This window comes from Labrus bergylta, chromosome 8 (assembly GCF_963930695.1).
Source record: "Labrus bergylta chromosome 8, fLabBer1.1, whole genome shotgun sequence".
Classification (NCBI taxonomy): domain Eukaryota; kingdom Metazoa; phylum Chordata; class Actinopteri; order Labriformes; family Labridae; genus Labrus; species Labrus bergylta.
The window spans coordinates 31,135,044-31,143,407 of NC_089202.1; the positions used below are offsets into that span (position 1 = coordinate 31,135,044).

The 8,364-nt window shown below is 42.7% G+C and overlaps 1 pseudogene; it reads right to left on the minus strand.

Annotated features, from left to right (window-relative positions):
* Nucleotides 1-695: 695 nt before the first annotated feature.
* Nucleotides 696-5,717, minus strand: LOC110004168 (protein asteroid homolog 1-like; annotated as a pseudogene).
* Nucleotides 5,718-8,364: the final 2,647 nt, after the last annotated feature.

An 8,364-nucleotide genomic window follows, 5' to 3' on the forward strand; every position in this document is an offset into this window, starting at 1 on the left:
GTGGAGAAGGGGTGTCATTACAACAACAAAGAAATAATAGCTCTCATCATTTCCCTGAATCGATATTGAATTGGGAAAATAACAATTGTAATGCATTGATGAATCAATTATTTTTTAAAAAGCCCCAAAGAGGGCGATCCCAAGATGCCGTGGTAACCAGGGAAATAGAGTTGTGGACAGATCCTGGAGAAGGACAAACTAACTATCACGTTCGTGTTTGGCTTTATTATGGAGAGCTGGGAGAGAATCAGAAGGGGTTCATACAAGGAAAGCAAAGCAAGCCCGAAAAAGCAACAACACTTTAGAAAACAAGCCCATGACCCACGACCCTCAACCTGCGTCTCGCGACGGACGGTATTTGCAAGCGACTTTACAGAAAGACAATTCTTTCGACCAATCAACGGACTGCAGTGTGTCTAACTCCGCCCTTTAGGGTCGGATCAGTACGCTTGGCAACCCAACAGAAGGGTACCAAAAAAGTTGAATGGCACACATTGGCTATTTTATCCAATACTTTTGACAGTGGAAATGCCAAAAAATGCGTACTGCACCAGAACTGAATCAGACCGCCTGGTGGAAACGGTGCGTTTTATTGCGTCCCACCTCCAGGGACAGAGGGGGTCCCCGGTCTCTGACACCCTTATTTTGGGGGTCATGAGCTGAAAACCTTGGGAACCGCTGCTCTAGGTGCCTTCTCAAAGTGAAACGATGTTGAGCATGTTGTTGTACTCTCTCATAACCGAGGGTTCGCTCATCAAAAAGGGTTCCAGTTGTTGCTCTGTCCTCAACATGTGGACCAGCCTGTGGACCAACGTTCCCTGGTAACAACTGGAAGACATCAGGAGAACAAGATGGAGATTTATCATCAGGGACGTCAGGACGAATCTCAGGTTGCTGTGTCCTTGAACTCACCGTGCGATCTGTGGTTCAGGTAAGGGGAAGCCCAGCAGCTGGTTCAGGATGACGCTCTGTCTCAGGCATCCCTGCCATTGGTTGAAGGAGTGGAGGGCGTCTGCATCGAGCCGCAGTTCGAAGGGTTTCTTCTCTCTCTTCAAAGCTGAATCACAAACACACATAGAGGACTGAAAAGGACTCTCTTTTGCATTGCTCTCTATGTCTCCTTAAATAATGAGACCATAGGCTGCAGATGAATCCTCAGTGGAAACAATGGTAAGTTGAGACACCTGTATGACTCATTTATTACCTGCTCGTTGTCTCAGTGAGTCTCCATGACTTACTCCCAGCAGCAGCGCCTTCAGCAGCGTCTCGTCCGGTTTAGGCTCGGCTCTCTGCAGCCAGAAGCAGCTCACTGCCACCAGGAGGCGCAGGTGAGGCTGCAGTCCTTCCAGACAGGCCTCAGGCACTCCCAGAGCATCCAGTAACACCTGCAGACGCACAGAGGGCTCCGCCTGGGGACAAGAGGTCAGAGGTTAATGAGGAACATTGTTGTTAAATTCATCCACACCTGTAAATTGAAACAGAAGTAAATTAACCTGCTGCATTATGTTTTCTGTTCTTCTTCACTCTTTAGTTCATATTGTGATTCTGTCGAAGTACACGTAGAATTGACAAATATTCTTGTTGTAGTGCGGACTCTGTTGCTTCATCCGCCACTTCTGCGTCGTTTTTTTTTAACGTCTAGTCTTGCATTAGGAAACGAGGGCTCGCCCTCAATGATTTCTCGAGAACAAATAAAGGTAAAATTAAAGTTTTCAGGGGTGCAGATGTGAAAACAGCTTGAGTAAACTTTGATATTAGATGGGAAGCCAAAGTTGGGTAGCATCTGCTCGTGTCATGTCAATGGAGAAAGAAAGACTTCTATGGCTGATAATAGTGAGTGCCACTCAACACAATGATGCACTTGTGGTCCGTGTTGGAACAAACGTTTGAAAGCTTTACCTTGTTCAGTGACGTGAGTTCCAGCTCCTGAGGGACCCCGCTGGCTGCAGGTTGGACTTTGAAGCTTTTCGGCTCGAGGCCTTCTCTGTCATTCTCTTTCACTAGAGTCTCTCCCAGCAGCAGCCTGTATATCACCTGGCGTATCGGCCTGGAGGTCAGGTGAGCACTGGGAAAGTCTGCCCTTCCCACTGGACAGCTGAGGTTAATGCTACTGAACAATAGAACATGAAGGACGTTTGAATTCAGCCGTGCCTGCGTCAACAGCAACAAGACCCAACCGGCCATCTCCTGGAGGACAGGACAAAACAACATTCAATCAGGTGTGTCAAAATGTTCTTCATATTATACTGAAAGGTCTGAGATGGTTGAGTGTATGTGTCGTACATTTTTGCAGACTTTAAATGCTATTTTTGTTTATTACTATAAAGATGAAAGTGTATCCTTGAACTGGTTTGACTTCCCAGAGTGGGAATGGAGGGGCAACCCCATTGATGAAGAACCTATTCAAGGAGCTTGGAGGAAGCTGGTACTCCTCCATCCCTAAGTTTAAGCCCTCCATCACCTCTGCCTTTGTCTCCTCACTCAGCTCTCCCAGCAGTCCTAACGCTGCCTCAAAGGCCTCCTCAAGTTGCTTGAAGTCTTTCAGCCAGCAGAGCAGCCCCTTCAGGCGATGTGGTGATTTCCCGTTGACTGCTGGATCGAACTCAGCCCATCTACTAAGCGCATCCAACCTCTGCAAATTTACAGCCAAGGAGGAAAATGCTGGCAGAAGCTGGGGCTCTATGTCAAAGACTTTGCAGAAGCTGGAGGAGTAGTAGATCTTAGAAGGGATGTAGCTCTGTGAGCCAATCCTCTCCACTGCCTGCCAATTGAAATGAGAAATGGGCAGCAGCCCCCCTGGGAGGTCAAAGATGAAGAAGTCGCTATCGTTGGAGAGAACCGTTCCTTGGCCAGGGCAGCGATCTCCTGGTCAGCCTCTCCATAACACTGAGCCACCGGGACCTCCAGCCGGGCCAGCGTTTGTTGGAGCACCAGACTGGCCATCTGTGGCAAGACATTCTCCTGGCTGCTTTCCACTGCTGCTTTATTGGCATTCTGGAGCCGATCCAGTGATCTTGATAGAAGTGTTTCATACTTCTTGTAAGATTTGTGCACCCATCCAGCACCACGTACGGCGAGATGCCGCAGTCTTTGAGGGCCTTGACAAACCTTTCAACAAGGTCCTCAAATGCAGCATACTCCCCACCACGATTCTGGTCCAGACCTGCAACCAAAGAAAAACAAAGAATACATAAAACCCCACATTTCAACAGACAGACATCATGCCTGTAAACGTGTTCAAGACGTCATTAAAGTGAGTTTAAAATCTTTGCAGTCCAAGAACATTTCATATGTGAAACCTGTGCAGCAGCTTGTTGTGCTTCCTGTGATCAAGTCCATCCATTCAACACAGTGTGCAGCTGCCTCGCTGCTCCGTGACCTCAGGGATTCTTCAACAAGCCAACTAATGCAGCCAAGGCATCCAAGCTAACACAACACAACAAACGCATGAAGCTAACGTTATGCAGCTAACATAATGCAGCTAACGCCATGGACCTAATGCAGTTCAGCCAACCAAACCCCGCCAATGAAGCTCAGCTTTGGATGTCCCTGAAAAATCCTAGTTAGAAATGATTCTTTGGTTGAACTTGCTCGTTATGATTTATTTAGTATATCTGACTAAACTTTTGATCATTTTACTGTCAGTTCCAGGAATCTGACCCCATGAACAGACCTCTCATTGTGCCTCATCACAGCCTCAGCTAACCTTGAGATCTTACTTTAACCACCCTCCATCACACATTTGAAATTGTGTTTCAGTAATGAAATAAAACACATCCAAAGAAAGGTGGAAATATATGAAATAAATGAGACTAAAAGCTGGTCATGTTTTAATTCCATGTATTCCTCCTTTCAATATTTTAATCTCACTCTTGTCCGTCAAAAATTGGAACGTATGCTTTTCTAGCTAAAGCTGAGACCTAAAAAAAAGTACCATGTGTCTTTGAAATGCCTTAAAGGTGCACTATGGAATTCTGGTAGAGAAATGTGAAAGTTGGAGAAATGTACAGATTTTATGGTATATGTTCATAATTCTATACACAAACTGTCCTCAGAGGAGAATTTGGTTCCTGGAACATTGTTTGAAGATAAAATACTAAGCGAGAAGTTATGATGGTGGCCTGCAACAGTGAAACTGTAACTCTCATGGTCACTTTTTAGCTCCAAAAAGTGTACAGGGACCCATTTTTCATTTGAGTAAAGTTTCCTTCCAGAGCCCGTGGATGGCTGCTGCTGGGATGCAATCCGGGACTTGATCAACCCCGATGGGTCACCTGGGGAGGGGGTCTAATGTTGAAAGACCCATCATCACTGATGATGCATCCCAGCACATCCTAGAGATGTATCTTGCAAACCAATTATGCCCTTTGCTGGACAAAAACTAAAACTGCAGCATAATTTCATTTTGAGAAGGTTAGCAACAAAAAAGTGTTTCATGTATGAAACTGCTTGTTATGTGAATAGGGTGAAGACATTAATCTGGAACTGGAACTTGGTAAAAATATAACATGAATCAAGCACCAGAGGAGGTTTGTGACCCTGTATAAAGCAGCTCTCTCAGAACGCTCCGTTTTGGTGTGTGTGTCTCTTTAAATGCAATGAGCCCCCCCCAAAAGAAAAAAATTCCTGGTAGACATCACTCCTCTGTAGAGAGAATAAAAATGGCGGACCTGCAAAAAAGTTTAGCTCTAGGCTGGGGGTGGAGTCCATGGGTGGAAATACCAGGGGAGGGGAGGAGATTTTTATTCCTAGAATCCCACTGTGACACCACAAGGAGGGCACATCTGAAACAGAGTATTTCTCTCTGTGTTGTAAGACTTAAACCCTTTTCACACGTACGGAAATCTCCTGAAAAACTCTGGAGATTTCCAGAAGGAGCTGTATGTGTGAACGCAACAGCTACATTTTTTACTACGATATTACCCAGTGTTTATCCGGCCAGACCCCTAGTATTTTTTTCCACAGATAATCCGGAGGAGCTGATGTCTGAACGCGCCGAATATACTCCGGAGATTTCTATTTCAGCAATGAGAAGAGTGTGACGTTTATATAGTGACCAGCTGAGTGTCTGCACGCTACCATTACGATCTCTGTGCAGGTAATTAAACGGCTGTATTATGTTTTCTGTTCGTCAGTATGTTTTTCTCCTCTCTTTTGTGGATGTTGTCATTCCATTGGCATGGCATACGACATTCCTAAGTAAAACTTGATTTGTTGAGTCATCTCCATAAGGCTGTGTGAAATTAAGTCTTTGCCGAGGCAAATTAATTCAAAATTATCTTGTGCGCAAAAGACATTTTTTTAAAAAACTTTTTGGGACTTCAGGGTCTCTGTAGTTAAGTACTTCCAGCCACTGTAGCAACAGCATAAAAAAGCTGCTTGTGTTGTGATGCATCATTACAAACACTGAGTGGAAACTTACTGCTGTCTTAATAAGAGAATTGTATGTTTGTATCAGAGAGTTTTTATGGAGGAATTACGAAGCTTTTCATATTTAAAGAACAAATATTAGACTCAATCAAACTCCCAATTTAGAATCCTAAAGTACAGAATAGTAAACTGCAATGAGAGCATTTTTTATTTTATTCACCTGAGTCGAAGTACAGCAGGTAGAGGAAGTTGCAGCCGTCGATCACCAGCCGACTCTCACTGAACTCGAATTTCTGGTAGATTTCCGGGTTGGCCTCGATCAAAGAGGTCAGGTCTGGAACTCCCATCCAGGGTCTGTACTTTTTGTTGACGCTCAGGTGTCAGCTCCGCTCTTTATACCGACTCTGATGATCGCGCCCTGTTTCCTTTAGTTTCACTTTCCTCACATCACACCGACGTGACTGTCAGCATCTGAAGGTGCAATCAGCCTCCAACTATTACAGCCTTTAAAACCTCCTAAATAACCTTCATGTCCTCTAAGTCAGGGGTTCTCAACTGGTGGGGTCGGGACCAGAAGTAAACATGTTGTTGTTGTTTTGTTTCATGTCTTTGTTCTGTCATTATTTGTACCGTCTGAGGACCAGACTGCACAAGTTATTCTGAAAATATCAGCATCATATCATTTTGGTTGTGGGTTCCTCAAATCTCAGGGTCCTGACTCATCGTTGTCTTTATGAACGGGTCGGCTGGCCTACATTTATTTACGTGTAGACTAAATCATCAGCACGTCCTTATTTTTTAAGGCCATACTTGACCTGCTTCCATACTTGCTGCTCATACTTGTGTAATTGTATTCATGTGAAAGTGCTGGAAGCTTCAGTCCTCGCTCTGAGACGCAGTCACTAAACATATTGTTGTTAGCCTCCTCTGCCCTCCTCCAGAGACACACCTCCAAACCCTCTCCCCTTACGTTTAAAAAGTTTTCATATTGGAACGCACCATCATTAAGCACTAAGCGTAAGCGGCGGACAAAATTTTGACAAAGTGTCCTCTTCTCGAGCTGCAATCACCTGTGTCCTGCATTGTTGTGTTAGCATGCTAATGTTAGCGCTCTTTAGTTAGCTCGTAGCTTCACATTGCATGTAAACTGACACAGAATGAGCGTGATCTAAAAACTCTTACTAACATCCAAATAATCAGTGGTAAGTTAGAGAACTAGTGTCAGACATAATAATAATAATAATAACTTTATTTATATAGCACCTTTTAAAAACACAGGTTTACAAAGTGCTTTGACAAACAGCAAAAACAAGAACAAACTAAACCAAACACAGAAGAACAGAAACAACAGTAAGAATATAACAGATGCAAAATACCAAAAATAATTAAATACAATTCAACAGAAAAGAACCCAAAGTGCACGATACACAACCAGACATATAGAACCCGACTATCACAAGAACCATCATAAGAACCATCATAAGAACCATCATAAGAACCATCACAAGAACCATCATAAGAACCATCACAAGAACCATCACAAGAACCATCATGAGAACCATCATGAGAACCATCATAAGAACCATCATAAGAACCATCATGAGAACCATCACAAGAACCATCATAAGAACCATCATAAGAACCATCATGAGAACCATCATAAGAACCATCATAAGAACCATCATAAGAACCATCATAAGAACCCAGGAACACAAGAACCCAACAACATGAGCTGAGACCAAGAGGACCAAGATTTAAAAAGATGTAAGAAACTAAAAGATAAAAGCAAATAAAAAGCAATGAGAAGGTAAGCGCAGTAAAGGAAATAAAAACAAGTGGTTAAAGGATCAAAAAACCCAAAACTATAATATTAATAAAAATAAAAATTAACTATAAATACGAAACATAAATAGACAAAGTAAGTAAGATAAGAAATTACCAAGTTAAAACACAAGAGGAGATTAAGATATGAGCATAAATACAAGATAAGACCATAAATAAAAGACAGTAAGAAGTAAAAGAAGATAAAAATAGTAAAAACCAGTAAGAGAAGACATTAAGAAGACGACATCACATAAAAGCAAGTCTGTAAAAGTATGTTTTAAGAAGGGATTTAAAAGAATTGAGGGAGTCTGCGAGTCTTATCTCCTCAGGGAGGTCGTTCCAAAGACATGGTTTGAGAAAAAAAGTATACGGGGCCAAGTGGTTAGACATCTTAATTATCGTAAGTCATTGTGGCTATTTGTCTAAAATTAAAGGTTAACAAAGGGCAACTGATTCACTGTTCAGTTGATCCGTAAGCAGTTCGACGTACGGTCATTCATAATTAATTTTATTGAAGATCATGCAAAACAAACAAACATTTTGTGCCGCGCCTCATTGACCTGGTAAAAATCCCTGCGTCCCTTCCTGGTGTGTCACCTCACTTAAATGTGGCAGGTGTGTCACTGTGAGGTGACAAACCTGCCCACTGTGCCTGGCTTGGCTTGACAGGATTGGCTGGTGTGTCGTGGCTTGGATACCATTAATCCTTCTTATCCACTTACACACCTTAAACTGTGGAGGAAGGATATATAGTGAGCTGCTGCCGTCTCATATTGGTTATGCACACTTTAAACCTGCAGGAGAGGAAACGCTTCGTTATACATTTTAAACCACTAATGTGTGTTCTTCTAAAAGTTTGAATGCAGTCTTTAAACATGTGTATTGGAAATGTACAAAGTTGTTTGATTGCTTAGTGTCATGCAGTCAGGTGCTTGTTGACATTTGTAATATATTTCATTGTACTAAATCTGTTCTATGTACAGAAGCATACCTTATAACTCACTTGTCACCTTAAAAAAGACAGGTTCACAAAAGTATAGATAGAACAAAGCAGAAGAATCCAAACACAAAAGAACATTAAAAATAACAGCAAAGAACCCATACAACAAGCTAGGTTTTTGTGTTTGTTCTCTCTCAATCCAATAACGGCAATAGGAAGGTACAAAGAGA